Source organism: Lissotriton helveticus, chromosome 1_1 (genome assembly GCF_964261635.1).
Source record: "Lissotriton helveticus chromosome 1_1, aLisHel1.1, whole genome shotgun sequence".
NCBI lineage: Eukaryota > Metazoa > Chordata > Amphibia > Caudata > Salamandridae > Lissotriton > Lissotriton helveticus.
The window spans coordinates 640,648,203-640,670,337 of NC_136057.1; the positions used below are offsets into that span (position 1 = coordinate 640,648,203).

General features: G+C 47.8%; 1 protein-coding gene across 1 annotated transcript in view; it reads left to right on the top strand.

Annotated features, from left to right (window-relative positions):
* OPTN (optineurin) overlaps positions 1-22,135 on the top strand; it is a 592,249-nt gene that overhangs the window by 531,649 nt on the left and 38,465 nt on the right. The window lies entirely within an intron of this gene.

Genomic DNA, 22,135 nt, shown 5'->3' on the forward strand with positions numbered 1-22,135 from the left:
AAGAAGACCCTCACACACCCCCCAACAGTGGGATGTCTTGCTTCATCATTGGGTCATCATTATTTAATTCAGTCCTGTGTTTGCAAACAACTTTGGGCAGATGCAAGAAAAAGGACGTTTCCTCCCTAGGAATCCCAAATATTGGCGTGCGGTCGAAAGTAAGCCACATGTCTTCCTTAGTTTTTTTCTTTTTCTGCACCAGCCTACCGCAGGTTTGGAGAGAGCCTGCCCCTTAATCATATTTGACCAAACTTTTTTCGACTTCTCTCAATGTCTTTTTTTGAGTCTTCAACTCCTGATGCGCAAGGGATGTCCAATCATCGGACCGGATTCAAGCCATGTCACTCTATCACAAGCTGATGTCTGTGACGGATCCGCACCTCGTGTGCCTCTAGTACCTGGAGTGCGACCACGACCCGAAGTCGTGCTCCGACTGTCGGGCCAAGAATCCGAAGTCTTTGCGGAGCGGTCTCAAGAGCTTTTGGAGGCCTGGCAGTCGGCTCCGCGTCGCTCCCGGCCTCGCTCGACGGGAAGGTCTCGAGACCGGTCGCGGAACCACCAAACCTCGTCCAGGTCTTCGCAAGCCTCGGGTAAGTCGAACCACAAACAGAAGGCAAAGTAGCACCACCGCTCTTCGCCTTCTCCCCGTCGGTCGGTCGGTTGATGTGACGCTGTACCCGGAGCATTGTTGCTTTAAGGCTTCATCTCTTGCTCCTGACTTAGCGCTTTCCCCCTCGTTTCCGATGGTGCCGAAGCATCCCCTTCCCAGCTTTTTATGTTCTATGAAGCCCTCCACCGTGAGTTTAGGCCGCCCAACTCCGCTGGCACCTTCGGGCCCCATGGAGTCGGTTAGGGGCCTTGGGCCTTCGATACCGGCGGATCCGGTGCAGCAGAGTCCCCAAAGATCCAGGCCTGGATCCAGATAAACGCAAGTCCACCTTACTCGACCTTCCCCGGTGCCGATCCCGGCGACTACGCCCCCGACCGACACGTCACATCCTCATCCCCCAGATGGAGCCGGATCGTAGTCGGCCGACGTCGAATCCGGCGCTGCAGGGTACTTTTGTTCCCTTGTTCCCAGGTGTTCCCTATTGCCCGGCGGGTGGTGATGAGGACTGGGAGGGGCCACTGGACCCTGTAACAGGCCAGCTCGAAGAACCGGACTGGAGAGAGGAATTGGGTGATGCCAGTGGTCTGGATACCTCCCCAGACCTTGGTATGCTTTTTCTCCACACCGTGGCTACGGAGGAGGGAGCGTCCTATGCAGTGGTGGTGTGTAGGGCAGCCGAGGCTTTGGGCCTGGAGCTGCCTACAGTGGCAGTCAGGACTAACCTCCTGACAGAGGTGCTTCAACCGGTGGCAACTTCCTCTGAACCCCGCTTGCCTTTCAATGAAGCCCTCACAGACGTCCTTCTGGGCACTTGGTCCAAGCCCAGCACAGGGGCTCCTGTGAAATGGACGATTGGCCTCCACCACTGCCTGGCTCTGGGCGATCCCAGTTTCCTCTCCCAAGTGCTTGGTGGTCCATGTCCCTTCTTCTAAGGGTGCATTCCCTTCCGCACCCCCGGATAGGGAATTCTAGAAGCTGGATCATCTTGGGAAGCGAATGTTCCTCCAGCTTGGCGCTGCAATTTGTTAATACCGCATGCCTCTTAGGCCGTTATACCCCTTCAGTCTGGAATATGGTTCCGCAAGTGCTGCCTCAGTGCCCGGAGGAGGTCTGGGCCATTCTCTCCCAGGCAGTGGCGGATGGGAGGGACGCAGCAAAACTCACCGCCTGCTGTGGACTGGGTACCACTGACTCTCTGGGCAGAAAGATTGCCACGTTGGGAGTCCTTCGGTGATGCACCTGGTTGAGGACGTCTTGTTTTTCAGGGGATGGTCAGTCAACCTTGCTGGACATGCTCTTTGATGGCCGTCGCCTTTTAGTCTCTTTTGTGGCTACGGAAGGGGCACCCCGCCACGTCTGACCCAGTCCAGCCACTAGCCCACGCAAGCTGCCCAGCCTATGCATGACCACGAAAGTGGGACTCAGCGACACAGGTCTGGAAACCAGCGGGCAGTTCAGTCCACCCTTTCCTCCCTTGCAGCAGCCTCTAAACTCTCCTAGTCTGACCCTTCAGGCCCATCAGCAGCCAGTGGGTGGCAGGATTCGCCATCACCTCCCCCACTGGCAACTAATCACGTCAGACAGGTGGGTTTTGCAGATAGTCCAAAGTGGCTACTCCCTCCCCTTCGAGACTACCCCGAGACTACCCCTCGCTCCATGCCACTGTATTTAGATTGCATGACGGTGGATCACTTAGCGGTTCTCTGCCAGGAAGTCTCAGCTCTCTTTTCCAAGGGAGCTATCTAGAGGGTCCCTACGCCAGAAGTAGGTCGTTCACTATCAATGTGCCGAAATCACACCGAACTCCCTCTCAGTCGCTTCCTTTCATCGGAGCTGTTCTGGACACAGTGCAGTTTTGGGCCTTTCCTCACGAGCAGCGAGTCCTCTATACCGGATTTCAATGAGAATGACCCTGAGGCTGCTGGGCCTCATCGCCCTCTGCATCCTGCTGGTGGATGATGCCAGATGGCATATGTGGGCTCTGCAGTGGGACCTGAAGTTCCAGTGGGCACAGGTCAGGGAAATCTTTCAGACTACGTCCAGATCCCAGAGGGAACTGCGCTGGAACTGCACTGGTACTGCGCTACAACTGCAGTTGTGGTTGGCGAACCAGGATTGGGTCAAAGGCAGATCCCTCTCCCTTCCCCAACCAGAACTCACGGTGGTGACCAATGCATCGCTCCTGGAATGAGGCAGCCACTGGGCTTCATATCAAGTCTGGAGGGACGACTACGTTGCCCGTTCTGTCCTCCAGGACTTTCTGGTGTGAACTTGGTTTGCAGTTCCTCCTCTGGGGTTGGTATTGCTGGGAATCTTTTCTAAAGTAAGGAATCTATAACTAATAGTCTCTTTCAGATGAACAGGTTACTCACCTTTGGTAATAATGTATCTGTAATAGATGCATATTAGTTATATATTCATTACCGCACCACCCATCATCCCTGCTCTGCGAAATGACTTCTAGGTATAGGGAATCCCTTGCAGGGAACTGGTGTGGCGCACCAGTGGTCAGTGTCTTTCATGGCTCTGTGCTTCTGGCGTGGAAAGTAGTGTCAGAATGGGCGTCAGCGTGCAGGGGCGGTGTCTAAGTAGGCACCTCGACGTCATACTGGGGACCACGACACTGACAATGGACGCGGAGTCGACCAATGCCACCTACCAACTTGCAGAGGTATTGCTGAAGAAAAATTCTCCGGATCCAGTCTGACGCCTGGGGGTAATTCTAAGATGAGGGATCTATAACTAATATATATCTCTTACAGATACATCGTTACCAAAGGTAAGTAACTTGTTCTGCACTTGGCTATGCCAGGCACAAACAAACACTTTGATAAAGGTCAAGAAGTTCTACTTACAGGTGTGAACCAATCTACACATTTTAAAACATTATTTCTCTCAAAACTGTAGCTTGGCTTATTGGTCCACAATTGGTTGGTTGTATGACGTGGCTCAAACCCTGTTTGTCAATATTGGAGGAGTCAGAGGATACAGCTTTAGATGTGACTGCTATGCCTCTTTTTACCTACCATAAAGTCTTTAACCAGTGCTTGACTGCGGTGTCAACATCAAATTTCTTTTAGACTCTGTAAAGCTATCTCGAAAGCCCATGCCCGTTTGCAGGTTGGTGTCGATTATTGGAAAATCAGTGCATTTAGTGGTTCTTAGCCCGAGGTCCACTGACTCCTGAGAGTCAACAATTGTTTAGAAACTTAAATAATATTAGCAGATTAGTAAAGTACATAAAAAAATTCAACAATTCAAATTTTTAAATGATCAATAAACGTGAAGTAATTGGAATTTGGCAACTAAAAATTAGGTTGGTATCAACTTGATTCTTGGGAGCAGCACAGGTACAACAAATGGAATCTAGTATGTTTGAATGGTGGCCTCAGTTGAAGTACGGGTGTGTGCCAACAACAAATCATGTTTTAGAAGTGAAAAAGACAAAGTGATGTTCTAAAGTCCAGCATACCACCTTATCTTTTTTAATTGCATTTTGAAAAGCTCTATTTTTTCCACTACAATTCCGAGTTTTGTACAACTTTTGTTTAGTGAAGTAAATAAAATATTTCATAACTTGTATATTTATTTGAAGTATACATATTTCTGTATTTTTATTTGAGGATCAAATTGTAGAAATAGATTAGGTTGTATTAGGTTGGAATCCCTGGCTACCAGTAGGGATTAATTGAGGAGCCACAAAAGTCGAAAGGTTAAGAACTGCGTAGGCTTTCCAATATGAGTTCTGTACCTCAAAGCTCCTTGAGTGAAGAATTAATGCTACTCACTTCTTCGCACAATTCATTACCTTTTATCACAAGAAGCAAAATTGATTTCCTCCAGATTCTATAGATTGTGCGCATTACCATCATAATTCAGGACTAGTGAAATTATCACTGTATTTCTAAAAAAGAAGTGGCTTAATCAAAATTCATGAATCGATACTGTGTCAAGCGGTGATTCTAAAGGCCTGTTGCTTCTCTGCAACTTTGCTCAGCCCCTCAACTCAAAATGCCATCTCCAGCACTTCAGGACACAGAGAAAAATGTGTCATCAAAACCTGGATGTGGCTGGACTGAGTGAGCAGAAGACATTGCACACCATGCATTTGGTCACACCATGTAGAAATGTAAGAGATACACTTCTACAGGTGGGATCAATGTTAGGCTGCTGTCATGGTAAAATAAGTCTACCATTGGCAGGGTTCTTACATTTCTCGTCACATAATTGTAAATCTTGTCAGCATTCATTGTGGTGTTTGTTTGATAAACCTATGTAGATATCTGCCCAGAAATCTTGAGCAAGAATCTGCAGCCCAAAGCATCTAGAAGTGCTTGCATCTCAGGAAGCCCTTTTTACAATTTGCACTATACACATACTGACTGGCTCTGATCACTCTGGTCCAGACTCGATAGGTCACCCTTTTGTGGAGGAGGCAGCCCCTGAGAAGAAAAACTGCCCATTTTCTAGCCTGTCAACCAACTAAATGTCAAATGCTAGTCTTGCATTTTTTGAATGCCTACCAAGATGATTTGTTTTTCTCAGATAATTTCTCTGTATCTAGGGAACTGGTCTAAGTAATCTTGAGATGCAAAAAGAGCCACTACACTGACAGTTATCACACGGTTCCCCTACGTTCACTAGCAGAAACCTCCCATGCTGTGATCCAACCCTGGGAGTGATCCAAAGGAATCCTTCACACCCAATCAACCCAATGCCTGTTTCTAGCTGGAGATGCTGTTGCCAGTATCCACCCTTTGCCCACCCTGCTGTTACAGAACAGTACCAAAAGATTGTACTTCTGTGGTGCATGGCAAGAGTCAACGGAATACCTATTCAGAGTCTGTGTTAAGCAGGCGACAGGAGAGGCTTCATGTCCTTATTTGCTGTCACAGCTACAAAGCACTGCCAGTTGGATAGCTGGTACTCTCTAACCGATAGCAGGCATCATTATCCAGCTCTGAAAGTTATTTTTTTTAATTTTGGAAGTGAGATATGTTGGTCCTGTCAGCTGCCTCCCAGAATCAATACCTTTTCCCAGTAACCCTTCAGAGGTCTTAGTCACCATACTTTGAGATGTAAGCAGGTCTGCATCACCTTCATGCTTGGACTTGAATAGCTGTTTCTCGCTAGGCAGGTTCTCTAGAATTTCTATTTGCTTTTGACCCTTATCTGCCTCAAATAGCACTGAGAAACTTAATGGAACAGAGGTTTCATTGAGCAACTAGCTACTTACAGAACTGTAGTAATACAACATAATGGGTGACCCTGTATTAGAGAGAATCGAAGTTTACGATGGTGTCTAAGAATAATTCAGATACTATCAGAAAATACAGTCTACGTTTAACAAACATTAGAAATAATTAAACAGTTTTATGCAGTGGTATGCTATCAAAGGTTTTGACAAAGGAGAAAGTGCTACAACACAGTGTTGCCGCCAACACACAAATGCTATCCAGTTTTTGGGGTATTCATATATCGATTGAAACGATAATGCATCAATTTCAATGGACCATATGTTGCATAGCCTGCCAAGAGTTCTAAATTAGTGCAGACTGAACAGGACATGGGACTGGGGGGATTTCTTCAGCAACCCTGCTTATTTCTTGAATAAGCCTGCGAACTGAAACACCTCTTACAGTTTCCAATGTACTCCTTGTTTACTGCGCATTGTCTAACTGTTGCTCTCTGCCAAACCCCGTTATTAATTCTAGTGTGGGCAGTTGTGCATTGCCGTGTCTCAGAAATGTAATTTGCCTTACGTGGACACAGACAGTAAGTTTTCCACAGTCTTTCCCAAGTGGAGTGCAGCATCCTCGCTGGTTTTGGGATGAGGACGTCCTATACCGAGAGTTCTAGCTAGTTCCAGGGGGAGTTTACCTGGTGATTCAGGGGCTGTAACCAATTTCTGGTAGGTGTATGGCAAACTGCAGATACTCTCCAGGATAAGGGGACCACCAAAGCAGCCAGCAGCCAGCAGCAGTATTTAGAAGGCAAGCTGGAGAAATCCAGCCACCTACTTCTTTCTCGCCCCCTTACAAGAACTACTCCCCTAGATGTTTCTTTCTGACGGCCTTCTGGAGCAGAGAGGTGTGACAGATTTACGGTGGAGGTGGCTGAAGGGCTAGAATATCCTCAGGCGTCAGACTGGATCCAGAAATTTTTTGCAGCAGCACCACTGCGCACTGGGAGACGGTGCCGCATGGCTCCGCCCTGACGTTGTCCGTGGACATGACGTCAGCGAAGCCATACAAGTCCCTTGCGGCACGCTGATGTCAGTTTCCTTCTTTTCCACGTCCTGACGATCCAGGAGTAAGCAGTTCCTTTAGCCTGGCCTGTTGCCCAGGCCTTCTGGATGCCTTCAGGCGTCCGGGAACAGTGTGATGCCTTTGGGCTTTAAGGCGTGTGAGACGTGGGCGCGGCAGATGAAGGCGACTGATCCGCAAGTGATCTGCATGTGGTGCTTAGGAGCGCATCACGATTCAGAGGAGTGCGACGCCTGGCAGCAGATAAGGCCGAAATCCCTGCGGGAGTGCCGGATGATGCTATTGGCTGCCCGGATGCCCCGCTCGGCACCTCCACCCTGCTCTCCATCTCGGGCTGGGGCTTCGGTTCAAGTCTGTTCACGGAGTCGTTCTCGCGGACGTCATTCGCCTCACGCAGGTACGCGGAAGCACAAGTCTCAGAGGTCTTCTGCCTCACTTCACCGTGACAGCAGGGCTCACGGCTTCTGGTCTTTGCCAGACGCCGGCCCCCAGGAGTTGACCCCGTTATACCCACCCTTTCTGGGTGATGAGGCAACTTGGACCCAAATGGAAGCCTATTTCAAGGCTCTGCACTCCATATTTGGGTCACCTCCTCTCCCTGGCACGCCTTTAGGCCCCACAGTGGAGGTAGGGGCTCAGGACATCAGGACATGGCCCGGACGGGCGTCCCAGTCATACGTTGAGCCCATCTGCTATGTCTCTGCATAGCCCTTTGCGACTTATTGCGCCGACGCCTCTGCTTCTTGTCGATGTCGATAAAATCCCGGAGCCGACCCCTATTCCAGGACACCCGGGGGTGTCTCCTTGCCCTTTGGCTCCCCTGACCAGTGGCCCCCTGTTCATCCGCCTGCGGCGTCTCTCTTTTCCATTGGCAGAGTTAGCCTTCAACCGTCCCCTATAGATGATCTGTTATCGCCCCCTAGAATGGTTACAGAGGCTAGTGCTGCATTTGCAAGGGCTGTTCGCGGAACTGCCACTCTTTTACACTTGCAGCCCCCCTCGGTCTCTTCGTCTTCCGATCCGTTATTGCATGTCCTCCACCAGGGTCAGGTGGAGGGGGAGCCCTTGCTACCTTTTGGTGGGTCATTATTTGACAGACTTCTTGGCACATGGGCACGGCCCTCCTCGGGTGACCCTGTGGATTGGGCCATTGCACATTGGCATCATTCAGCTCCTGATGACCCTGTCTGCGTGTCCCTTTGTCGTAGGGCTCAGGGCCGGGTCGTCCAGGTGGCTTTCGCCACGCAGCATTCCTCTCCTGTTACAGCCTCCCACCAGGGAGTCTCGTTGGTTGGAGACCTGTGGTTGGCATATTTTTGCATTCCACTAGTTCACTAGTTCGGGCATCCGTGCTTTGAACACAACTTGTGTGTTTGCACAGGCTACTTTTGCCCTTTGGGACTCGGTGGAAGGTCTTCTTCTCTCTCTTCCAGAGGGTCCTCGTACTGACCTGGCTCGTCTCGTCATCATGGCCGACACCTAGCACCATGGCCGAGACCTGGCACAGTTTACCATTAGATCGGCCATAGATTCTACCGACTCTGGGGTCGGGCAATGGCCAGGGCTGTCGCCATGCTTGGCTGCGCGATGGTGGTTTCCCTGAAAATATCTAGGAGAGTTTACGGGATTTGTCGTTTGATGGCGTATCCCTCTTTGACAGTCATGCAGACTCAGCAGTCAACCGCCTCCTGCCTAGCCTGTCATAATATCATGCTTTTGACATCCTTTTACAGTCTGTTACTTCCATGTGCAGTGTTGCTTTAAGCCCTTGGTTCATGCTGTAATACCCAGGTGGTTTGGTTTGCTTGTCGCCTCTTTTGTTTCCCTTTATTGCAGCTGCTTCTGTTCTTTTGATCCTCTGTCTGTGAGCCCCGGCTCAAGAGGAGCCCCTGGCTGGGGTTGAGGCTTACCCTATGTGGGGTATTTGTTGGCTACTATGTTGCTGCCTCCCTTACACATAAGGCTTGGTAGGCTCCTGTGGAGTCTTTTTCTGAGTGCGTTGCACTGCAGATCTGACCGAGGTATTTTTCACATTCTTGCGGTCCGCCGGTTGGCATCGCCACTCTCACGCCTAGACTACTGTAATAGCCTTCTAGCAGGGATCAATAAATCAAATGTGAGGAGACTACGGGTAGTACAACACGCAGCTGCTAGACTGGTTTTGAAACTACCACGCAGGACGTCCGCATCAGAGGCTCTGAAAACTCTTCATTGGCTACCGCTACACAAGTGAATTCTATTCAAACTCTTGGTCATTACCTTCAGAGCTACCCGCCAGATTGGACCAGTATATCTCTCCACGAGATTTACACCATACACCACAATGAGGATACTCTGATCTACATCAGCTAATCTCCTCAAACTGCCTGGGTTTAAACTTAAAACTAGGGGAGGGAAGACTGCTACAGTGTTAGGTGCAAACGCTTGGAATTTTATGCCAAACAAACTGAGAACGATGGGATCAGAGATACAGTTTAGGAAAGCTCTAAAGACCTGGATCAATGGAATAAGTGACAAATCTTGTCTTGCCTTCATCTAGGCTCTCACTCCTCACAACTAAGTCCGTTATCTGTATAGCGCCAGGAGGCTCCTTTGGGAGCGACAGTTCGCGCTTTATAAATGCCACATTTCATTTCATCGCTTTATGGCCTATCCGTTGAAGTCTGCGGTTCGTCCATGGCACTCCTTTGCTAGATGCTCACTTTCTCTGGGTTTCTGCCTCGTTTGTTTCTTCCAGGAGGGTCCTTTCATTCTCCCTTCCTTGTCTTTTTCAGTTCTGCATAGTTCTGCCGCTGCGGATGTCCTACCAGTGGACGGCCTTGGGCAGTGCCCTGTCGCTGTACTAAGGTGCGCAGGGTTGCCACGGCGCACTTCTCCTATGTTGTATGTGCGTCCGGTGGTTGCTCTCCACTGTATTTGCTGTTACAGAGAGCTGACGCTTTCCGATGCCTAGTTCTCCCTTCGGTGGTGGGTAGTGCTTCTAGTACTTTGTTCTGGCATGGTGGCATCTTGCCCCCTTGCGCCGCTCATGTCCATGGCCTTGTGCCTTGCTTTCCCGGGTACGTCCCCGGCACGGGTTTTCCTCTTCCCCTGCTGCCATTTGAGTAGGACCTTTGGCATACTTCTACTTCGGGCTGCTGCTGCTGCTCTCTGTAAAGGTGCTCTCCTTAGGACGTTCATTGTCCTCTTTGTTCTTGTGTGCACATCTCTATACAAATCCTGTTACGCTCTGTGCCTTTATACTGGTGATTCCTGTACTGGTCACCCTTCAAGTTTGCCTTGCATGGGAATGTGGCTCCTCCCTGCCGAGTAGCTGGTATCGCTTCTAGATCTGGACTTTATCTCTACGGTTCTGGTGCAAAATGGCTGTTGCTACCTATGGTGCACTCTTGTTTCTTGTATGCCATTCATCCTTATGGCTGAGCCTTCTCCTGATGTTTGCTCTGTCTGGCATCTACACTCACCCAGAGGTCACGCACACTACGTTATTGCTGCGGTGTCTGGGGGCTTGCCATGAACTTCTCGTAGGTGCAGTCTTTCATTCTGTGTGTGTTTGCTTCACGGATCCCTTTCACAGGTTACATACCTGGTGAAGCATATCCCGCATCTGGACTATTCTCGCGGCACTTCCTTGTGAAAACCTTTCCTTTTATGTGGTGTGGTTCGGACTGGGCACACGGTCTACCCTGTGTACTTATGCCGCCCGCATCTGCTTTTGTAGTCATGAGTTTATGCTTTTCATGTCCGCCCTTTCCAGTGTCCCTTTTGAAAAGGGAGATTGCGCACTATCAAGTATGGTGTCTCTTGTGAGCTTGGATCTTCCTGGCCATAGTCACCACCCTCTCGCAACTGTCCCAGGTGTCCTCGTTGGTGCACTTCCACAGTGCTTCTTCCACTGTTCACCATATTAGTCCTCTCTCTGGGTCCTTCTTTTCCTAAGGTTTTGCGCTCTCTCGTTCCACACTGCCCTTCTGGTTCTATGCTCCCTTTCTACACTGTGTACTCTGATGGGCTTTCATGCTGTTCCTCGGCGGCTTCTGATCCTTTGCCTCCCACTGTTTGTCGCTCCTTGCAGAGCTTCTGGTCTGTGATAGGCCACTGTGGCATTGCTGCACCCACTTTATTTTGTCAACTTGTTGACGGCTGGGTTCCTTGGAACTTGGTGGGGTTTAGTCGCAGACCTGTCTCCTGTGGAATATGGCTTTGGTATCTATTCTAAGTTGAGGAATCTGCGGCTAGATGTCTCTTATCAGATGTATGAGTTACTTACCTTCGGTAACAATGTATCTGGTTGAGACGATGTCTAGCTGCAGGTTCCTTAACACCCACCATCCTCCCCATTCTGCGAAGACCATTTCAGGTCGAGTTTTAGACTCACGCCTCCCTTTGAGTGGCGAGTACCTTTTTAGGTTGAGTTTCATACTTGCACCTCCCTTGGGTGGCTTTATCTTCTAGCAGGGTGACATCTTTCCTCCTCAGGAGGATGGTTCTTTCTGGTTTCCCTGTTTTGCTCCTCCCATTCTATTGATGGGGCACAGGGTTGCTATCTCTTCCTACATTCCTGCACCCTGACCCTGGTTGGGGCAGAGGGTTCATGTCTCCTCCTACTTTCCTACTCCCTGACCGTGGTTCTTTCAGTGTGGGGTCTTCTACCGTTCTTCTTCCCTCCCTCCCACCATTTTTCGTTGTTTTCGGGTCTCTTGTTTTTTATTCTACTACGGTCCATTGGCTTGGGGTCTCCCTCACTGGGTCTCTCCTCAATAGTTCTCTTACATGGGTTAAGGCATGCCTAGTGTTGCCGACCTTTAGTGGATTGTTTTTAATTCTATGGTTCAGGTCTTGTTGCCTGTCACAGTCGGCTCTTGTGATTGCAGGTTTTCTGTCGTCTGCCTTGGTATATTTCATTTGCCTTAGGGGAGGGCATTGCCTTTGCTTTTGCAGGGCTGCTTTCAGAGGGCTGCTTGACTCGTTCTCTTCAATTGCTTTCAGTGTACAGTGCTTGTTACTGTCCCTTGTGGTGGTGTTTCGCACCATTCCATTCTTTTTGTTTCACTGATTTTCATAATTTTTTCACACACTGTTCCCATACTCCCACAGTTTTTGGTGGTTGCCCCGCATTGTGGTGCGGAAAAGTTTCTCCGAAGAAAACGGACGTCAGCGTGCCGGGAGGAACTTGTATGGTTTCACTGATGTCATGTCCACGGACAACGTCAGGGCGTAACCATGCGGCGCCATCCCCCGGCGCGCAGAGATGCTGCTGCAAAAAAATTCCGGCTCCAGTCTGAAGCTTGGGGATATTCTAAGTTAAGGAATCTGCGGCTAGACATTGTCTCTTCCAGATACATCGCTACCGAAGGTAAGTAACTCATACTATAGGTGCTGGTGCCTCAAAATCTGAATGTGAATATCACCTGCCCCATGATGATTACATAGGAGCAAAGGGGATGTACCAGAGGGGACCATCTAGTGGAAACCTTGAAGAAAGTGGGGCTTGCTTGTTTACAAACGGGGGGGGATGGGGCTGGGATCAGCATTGTCATTAGAAAGGAGGTGTTGAAAGGCTATTTAGTGGTGAAAGGCTTGTCACTAGGGGTGGGCGGAACTCACTGTTTCACTCTGTGAAATTCTGTGGAGATGCATAAAAACTTCTGAGAGATTCTGCTGAGTTCCGTGAACAGGCATGAAATTAGGCACGTCTCAATGCTCACGCTGATTTTTAGCTCCTGGAGCTCGTTGCACGCTGAAAAATCAGCATGAATGGCACTGCGCAGTGCACCACAGGGCACTGATTCTCATGTTGATTTTGCTGCCGCTCAAGTACATTTTCTACTTGAGTGGAAGCCTTCTGACCCCAGTCATTATTGCCCTTGTTTGGCAAATCTCACTGGGTACCCTCCTTGCAACCAAAAATCATGCTAGCGGACGCCAAACTCACTCGCCAACTTACCATTTGCCAGCATCAAGCACCAAAAAACGTTGACATGTGGTGATTTACGGAATTTGGTGGGAACTCTGAGCTACATGCGGAATGCAGAATGGCCAAAACTCTGCAAACTCTGCTGGCACAGCGGAATTTATCACCCACTCCTCATTAGTTAGATTCAAAGAAAGGGCTTCTATTAGGATACCACTCAGTATGATGCATAAAAAGTGCAGTAAGACCACCTAAGCAAGTGAGATCATGTAGTACTCTACAAGTGCAGTGATGTAGATACCTCGCCCTTGCTGTTCCAAATTCATCAAACTTCTGCATGGCAGTAAAGAGCAAGGACCATTCTTGAGTGTAAAATAGGTACTGTCTGTGGAAATTACCTTGATTAGTGCTGTTTTTTGGAAGGTGGCTGCAATAATTTCCATTTGTGGGGCTCCCACAGAGACAAAATAAATAAATAAATAAAATAAATAAAAATAAATAAATAAAATACTGAGGTACCCAGGGCATAGGTAGACCTGGGGTCTCCCATGGGCCTCAACATATAATATGCCACCCATGAGAGACCACTCAAACTGTGACTACAGGCCTGGCCTTGCAGCATGTGAGCTGGTGCACCCCTCACAACAGGTATGTTTCCTTATGTCTGAGGTCACTGCACTTAAAACCTGTAAGTCACCCCTAAGGTAGGCCTTACAATCCTGAAGGCAGGATGCTTGGTTAGAAGTGTGAGGGTGCCCTGCATGAGCAGGATACCCCCTACAAACCCTGGAGTCGATTCTCCTGGCTTTCAGACATTTTATACATATAGTTGACATCAAGTCAAATACGAGATGTCTATATATTGGCTGCACCGAAACCAGTCATGTTTGGTATCAAACCTGTTTGAATCATACCCCAATTCTGATTCCAGTGTTGGATGTGGGATTCCATGTACAGTGGGGCTCCCCTAGGGAGCACCCTGTTTTCCTGGTACCAGCCTTTCAGGGTCTAACAGCAAGCTAGTATTGTTGCAGACCACATACATGAATCTGCCCTCCTGTTGCTGAGCCAGGCTCGAGCAGGGGAAGGTAGACAATAGGTTTTCTGTCACAGGGAGGTGTTACCACCTCTCAGACAGAACTTAGTGTATTGGGCTGGGATGGGGTCACTTACCTGCTTTGAAGGGCACATTTGGTGCCCTCCTTTCATTCTCCAGTTAGAATCAGCACCCACTCTGGCACAAAACTGTACAAAGGACATGAGAGTATCCCCGCCTCTGGGAGGGACCCCTGAATCCTCCCAACCCTTTCATCAGGGTACTTAAGGGCTTACCTGTGGGTGGCTCTTCAGATTTGTCATGGGACAAGATTCATATCCGAAACCACGTCATCGTAAACCATCTGGGCACTTTGGACTTCATTGGACTTCGCAGTGAGAACAGCCACTGCTTCTGGAAGAATCCTGCTTCTCCTGGTCTCGTTGTCCTGCCAGTCTTCTGCGTCGTCTGTGCCTGTGCTTAATCCAGGCTCTTTCCCAGGCTTGTGGGCATCCAAGACATCCAAGTCTTCCAAGGAGTGAAGGAGTCACTCATCTGCATCTGCAGGCACTGCAACTAAGCTGACTGATGTGCTGCCCTGACGTCCTTTGAACTTTGAAAGGCCCAGCAACACAGGTGGTGGTTCTGCCACTATCTCGAGGCCTGCACTGTCTTCTCACGGAGTTTGAGGCCAGTATTCGTCATCGTAACTGCTGGAACAGCACCTTTGTAGACAGCGTGAGTTGCTGTTGTCAAGGTTTGTTGACTCTTCTCCAGAGATCTTTGGTCTCCAAGAAGCTCCAGCATCTCTTCCTGCCAAAATCTCCGTCCCCACTGTATTCTCTGCACCGTGGGCCTGCGTTTTTGGTGAGCTCTCAAGGTCCTCTTGTGACTCCCATGCTCTCGACATGTGGGTCCCCTTGAGTATATTCTTTGGCTCCAGTGGGCTCCCTTGCTTGCTCGGGGCCTGCCCTGACTCTCGTGCACTTGGTGAGTCCCTTGGACCTTGCAGGTCCCAACACTGCACCTTCTTTGTTTTCCATGTCTGTTGCTGCTGCCAAGGCTTGTTGGTACACCTGCCAGACACCGACCCCCTGGTTCTCGACTTCCAACATGGGACAGCTCGTGAATGGCTCCTGGTCTTCCACAGCGTCGCCTAGTCTTCACAGCTGCAGCGACAAGTTCACCGTCAACTCTCCTTCATCTTCTGTTATCAGTGGTCATTGGTCTTCCGTGCCTACTGGTCACTCCTCAGTAGCATTGTCTATATCCCCCCTGCTTGTAGGTACTCCTCTTCAAGAACACACCCTTGGATTCCACCGGACTCTTTAACCTTTGCCAGCGGCATCTTCACTGAAGTCTTCCTTGGTGGTCTACAGCGGTTTCCGACGTCACTTTGCATCTATGCACCTGGCTTCCCTGGTGTAGGTATCCTGCTTCCTGGGGTATCCACGGGTGGGGTGATTCTCCAACCTTCCATCTTCCATGGGGTTTCTACAGGGTCCTCTGGGAAGGGTCCTTCTTCTTGAAAACTGCAACCGCAACTTTCTCATTGACTTGCATTTAGTATGCGGCTGTATTTCCACTCTACACACGGCCTCCATGGGGTTTCTGGATACTTACCTTGGGTGGTCCCTTGGGTCCCTAGCTCTTCTAAGTCTTCTGGGTCTAGTCTCAACTTCAGTGGCAGTTCGCATTCCACTTTATTAGTATAAGGTTTGGGCTCCCCCTGGAGACCACTGAGTATTTGTGCTACTTACTTAGTCTCCTTTTGAAATATTGTGTATTGTGTTTCTATCTCTGGATAGGACATATACCAATGTGTTAGTGAGTGTGTATAATAAATATCACTATTTTTATAACTACATTGTGTGGTTCTTTTTTGTTTAACCTACACTGTGGTTAGTACTGGTAAAACAGGCTGCTCCCCACATCTACCACTTAGAGAGCTTTCTAAGGTTGTCTAAGACCACTAAAATGACCATAAGGGTTGTCTGGATTAGTGCAGGGTGCTTCACTTAAATATGTGTTCACCATATACTAAGCCAGCATCCTACACTCAGAGTCTAGGAAAATGGATTATAGTACATGCTGCGCATTTTCTTGAAGCTGAGAGATCTAGGTCAAAGGTTACACTTGTTCCTTTCACCAGAGAGGATGTGGTTCTGACTGGGCAGGAGCTATGGTGACTTTCAGACAAAGAGACAGAACTCCCCACTTAACATGAAGTGATGAACTTAGTGACACCCTAAGATGTGGCAAACGATCCTTAGCTGGATGCGGACCAAGTGGTGGTGTGAAAAGGCATTACACTGATTTTTGACAGTGACCTGGGGGCATGACTGAGGGACGTTAGCCTTATTACTGGTGCATTATGCATGTTTAATTAGCTGCAATGGAGGCTTGATGTGAATCTTTGATGTTTTATGACTCTTTTAGTCCTTGGAGCACTGTTATGGAAACTCCGAATGTTCCTAGCGATTTATTTAATGCAGCTGAATTCTTCTCTGCTACCATTCAGTGTATCGGTTTGTTTCTGTTGTGTTGCAAGGAGGGTAATCAGTCTAGAAAACGGAAACTAGGAATACAATACCTCATTATTTGGTATTTTGACCCACGTTAATGGTGAAATTGCAGGATGATCTAGTATGGGGGGTGGGGGTTTTATTGGCCTTTGTCTGGACTGGCTGTGTTTTGCTATGGTTGCTTTGAGTGGTCGGCATGCAGGGTGAATCTGCGTGACATAGACAGCTGAATGCACTTAGGAGGCCACATGAGACTACCCACTAGATATATAGCTGCCCTTTTGATAAATGTTCATACACATCATACCAAAAGAGGTTACATAGAGAAGGTGACCAGTCTGGCAGGATGTTAGTACATAGGGAGAACTCTAAAGAACATAGGGCATAGTTGATGAAACTGGTGTGACTCAAAACTACCAAGTAGCTATTAATAATATTTATAGTTAGGATGCATTATGTGTTCCCTGATATGGGAGACTCTAAGCGAGTGTAGTTTTTATGAACAGAGAGGGCTCCCGAAATAACCCCAGGATATATAGACAGATTTGGATGAATCACTTACTAAGGCCAAGTTAATAATGGCAATAAAACCTATGCAACATGTAAAAATAACAGGCTTAGATAGATTGTTTAGTTTAGTTTAAAGGAGTTTGTAGAGCGCTTGGTAACACCTCCCGGTGTGTCCCCGCGCTATGGAGCGTGAGTGCAACAACAAAGAACAGAAACCAATCACACAGCAAAGAGGCAGGTTTTCAACTTCTTCCTAAACATCATTTCATTACTCTCCAACCTGGTATCTAGAGGCAGGAGGTTCCATTGCTTGGCAGCTAAGGTGCGGAAAGATCTGCCTCCCATTTTGGCTTTTTTGGGGCATGTAGTTTTAAGCAGACCCATTCCTTTGGATCTAAGAGATCTGTTAGGTTCATATACAGACGCCAAATCAGACATATATGCCGGTGCTCTGTGATGAATTATTTTATGGCACCAAAGCATAGCTTTAAAAACAATCCTCTTACTGATCGGTAGCCAGTGGAGGGCTGCTAGAGAGGGGCGTGAAGGAGCTCGGCGGGGAAGCCTTAGCACCAGGCGAGCTGCCGAGTTTTGTAAAACCTGTAGCTTTTTTATGTTTTTCACTGATGTCCCCATGAGCAGCACGTTTCCGTAATCAATACGGGACGTTATCAGTGCCTGCGTCATGGTACGCCTGGAGTTAATGGGTAGCAGGTCGAGGGTACGGTTGAGGGTTTTCATTACCCCAAAACATTTACCAACAGTCTTCTTTACGTGACTGTCAAAGGACAGTTTATTGTCCACCCATACACCTAGATTCTTCGCCTCTCGTGCAGGGGAGGGCAGAGGACCCAGACAGCTAGGCCACCACTCTGACGTCCATTTGACCTCAGTGCCTCCAATAATGAGGACCTCTGTTTTTGTCCCATTGAGTTTCAAACAGTGTTCATTCATCCACATAGCCAGTTTGGACATGCAGGCATTGAAGTTATCAGCTTCCTTAGAAGGGGCTTGAGTCCGAGATATGAGGAGTTGCGTGTCGTCGGCGTAGGAGACAAGCTCCACGCCGAACGACTGCACTACCTCTGCCAGAGGGGCCATGTAGAGATTGAACAGGGTGGGACTCAGGGCAGAGCCCTGAGGAACCCCCTGTTCAAGCATCACCCTATCGGAAAGGAAAGTCCCTCTTTGAACCTGGAAGCTCCTATTAATCAAGAAAGATTTCAGCCACCCCAGTGCCTTGTTGGTAACTCCCGCTTTATTTAGACACTGTAGCAAGATGGAGTGTGCTACAGTGTCAAAAGCGGCACTGAGATCAAGCATGATGAGGGCCATTGTCTTTCCCTCATCTGCTCCCTCACGTAAGGTTTCAGTGGCCCTCAGGAGAGCTGTCTCCGTAGAGAAGCCTGTTCTAAAGCCCGACTGAGATTTATGGAAAACATTATGGGTCTCAAGATGTTCCATGAGTTGACTGTTAGCGATTTTCTCTGCTAACTTGGCCACATGGGGTAGCAGGGATATAGGTCGTAGGTTATCCATTATGTCCATACTGATGTTCGGTTTTTTCTTGATGGGTAATACTATTGCCTGTTTCCATTCCTCCGGAAGGCAGGAGGTTGTAAAGGAGGTTTGTAGTAAGTGCCTGAGATGGGGTTCTAGTACAGGAAAAGCTTCAGCTAAAATTTTCGGGGGTGCCGGGTCCCGGGGAGAGCCCGATTTGATTTTGTTGCTCATTTTGGACAGAATTTCATAAGAGGGAACTACAAAAGAATTGAGACATACAGGTGTATTTACAAATTTATCATTTTCAATGAAGCCCGTAGCCGAATCTATCGGTTTAGAGAAACTAGTATAGATTTTGTTAATTTTGCCTGCAAAATACTGTGCAATATTATTGCAAGCTTCCACTGAATCATTTTGAGCGGGGGAGGTCACGTCCACTATGGATATCTCTTTGTATATCTGAAACAGTTCCTTGGAGGAATTGCCTGCTTCCATAATACGGGTGTGATAATGCTCTGCTTTGGCCAGACGAACTGATTTATAATATACTCTCTGTGCTGTTTTATGTTGTATTTTAATATCTGCACAGAAGTTCTGTCGCCAAGCTCTCTCAAGTTTCTTACAAGCCGTTTTCATAGCCTGCAGTTCTTGGCTAAACCAAGGAGCAGTTTTCTTCGGCCTCCTGGCATTGGACAGGGAACGGCTGGGGGCTGTGGTATCCAGGGCCTTAGTGACGATATTATTTAAATTATCATTAGCTGCCTCACAGTCGACCCCTTTAGGAGGGCCTTCGTCATGCACAATTTGATTGAACGAATCTAGAGAGAAGTTCTTCCATTTTCTGCGTTTGTATCGCAGGGATTGATGACGAAAAAGCTCCGTCCTGTCAAGTTGGACTTTGATAGGAATAATAAAATGATCCGACCAAGGTATGGGTATAGGAGCAGAGGTGTGCACTCCCTGCCAGTTTCCAAAGACGGGGTCTAGTAAGTGTCCTAATTGATGAGAAGGTTCTTTATTTTTTAGATCGAGCTGAACAGATTGCAATTCCATTCGGATATCATCAGCGTCTTTATCTAAATGATCTTCGAAATGAGCATTGAGATCTCCTATCACTAACAGTCTGGATTTCCTCAGCGCTAGATGAGTGACCACCTCCATTAGAGTCGATGTAAACTCATATAGTCTGCCTGGTGGTCGGTATATCAAAATGCCAGAGATCGAATGATTGGGACCAGTGTTAATTGTGAAGATACCGGCTTCACTATGATCAACCTGAGTGTGTACTAGGGAGCAGACTAGAGGAGCTTTCGTGGCTATGGCGATGCCGCCTCCTCTGCCGTCCCTCCTGTCCAATCTAGATAGGGAATAGCCATTGGGCATGGCCTGGATAATATCCGGGTCCGAGTGATCATCTAGCCAGGTTTCAGTTAGGAAGAGGATGCTAAGATTTTGGTCCTCGAGTAAATGGTAAATATCTAGGGCGTGCTTACGTAGAGATCTACAATTCAATAATGCAGCTTTGATGGTGGGGCCCGAGCTAGTGTCTGGGATATGAAGGGGGGGTTCAAAGCGGCACCTCGTGCATTTTGTAAGTGACTGGGCAGGCATGGTGTGTTTGCAGACGGCAGGCGTGTCAGGTTGTAATGCAAGTAGTGCATGTCTTCCATACCTTATGGTGTTTTGTGACGAACTACCAGGGTTTGTGGCCCCTCGCCCCGTCCGGCCGCGGACGGGCGCAGACGGGCTTGACTTTGGCTCGACTTCGGCGCGCTTCCGGCGCGCCCGCTGCGCCAGCCCGCTGCGCCGTCTAAATGGGCGACACATGATATGGGGAGGAGGAGGGTGGGAGGCCGGCCCGACTTGAGCGCTGACCTCGCCGTCCTCACCCAAGATGGCGCCCACCGCCGAGTAAAATCCCTACCAAAGCGGGTGGAGGCTCGAGATATAGAAGGTAAGGGTGTGGAGGGTGTCAGTGTGCCTGCTTTTCAATTCCCCAATCTAAAAGCAGCCCCCAAGATATAAATGCTGTAACTGTATTGCCGCCTTAGGATGATTAGGACCCTTCTGATTATATGTCATATAGACTGTTGTACATGATTAATTCTGGTATTAAAATCATTAGCGATGCCAATGAAGGAACATGTATGAGGGTGGGTACACTACTGGTGCACTAGAACCAGCCTGGTTTTGCTCAAGGAAAGATAATGGTTGCCAATATACATAGGCTGGCACATATCAAACGTTTTTAGAATTAAATAAGACCCATTATGTTGTCACCTCTCAATATTGAAAGGGGCGCTTCACTCTTTAGAACAGCACTTCCTGCATTATAAAGATATATTGGTTTTATTTTTTCAAATGATTGGCCTTTTAAAAACAATTACACCAAAGCGACATGTTTTACAGCGTAAAAACATCCTAGTAAAAATCATTTGTAAACAGTTAAAACAATTGATCCTTGTTCTACAGTCAATGTACATTGAGTAAAATTTCAGTTATCTGTCAAAAAAGCAATGAATAAGACTCAGTCTGTAACAGCTCGTTTTCTTTACAAGTTTTTGTAGTTTCCGGTCATTTTAAGACTGTTTGAATTTCCTCGGGAATTTGACCTAGGTCCTTTACATACAGATTACATTTTTTTACCCCCCCCCCCCCGCAAACTTGATGGACTGAGATCCCACCTAGCTAGGTGATTACTGCTTCCCTTCTTGTTCGAATGTTCATGTTGTCAAATATTTCTTTTAATAATGACTTTCTTTCTTTTAATAACTTTGGGCATGCACAGAAAATATGTTGGAGAGATTCATACTTATAATCACACAGTCTGCAGTCTCGGTTACGCTTTTGGTCTTCTCCAGGAAGGCATGAGATGCTTTATTTCCCATATACCAAAGCGTAATTTCATAAATTGATGTTTTAAAGCCGCTGATAAATATTCATGAGGGTTCCTTGTACCATATGAGCTGATCACAGTCCAGGCATGGCGTCTGTGAATTAGAATGTTCTTGCTGTTAAATGCAACAGGAGTTTTGTTGTTAAATTGATTGCTTTGTTGAAGGCCTTTTTCCTGATGCTGGAATTACAGATGTCTTAAGTGCACAGATCATCTATAACATGGGTTAGATAGCAGCCCCAGGATCCTTGAGTTTTACTTTCTTTTTCCAAATCTATTTCTTCCCAGCACAGATTTTCAATGGAACCAATTTCCGATGCTTGTAGCCCCCCACATAGTTTAATAAATGCGCCTTTGCTTTGAAATATTTTATTGGACAAGCCAAACTCTAGTCGAACTTGAGCTGGTGATGCAGATTGCTGCATGTGGAAGACGTTTTTGTAAACTTTCGTTTGGATGATGTTCAAAGCTGGAATTTCGCGTCCCCTCATTGTTTCTCTTCCATAGGTCACGTTTGGTATTAGCTTTCCGAGTATAACGGATAGTAGATGGCTGTGGGATGGACAGCTTAATTTCTTTTTTACTAGTTTGAAGCCATATATGAGATTTTGAGCTTTGGCCCGCAATGCGGTGAGCTGTGATTTATAACTCCGCTTTTTTTCGACCTTGAATCCAAGATATGTGTATGAAGCAACTGTCTCTACTTTTTTCCATCCAGGTACCACATGAATTTCTTGTTTTTTGCATCCACTAACCGTTCTACCTTTGTTTTTGATGAATGCCCTCACACTTCCATGTATTTGGCTAATGCACTCATCCCACATTGTAAACAAATTGGGGTTTGACTTAATAGCACTATATCATCAGCATTCTGG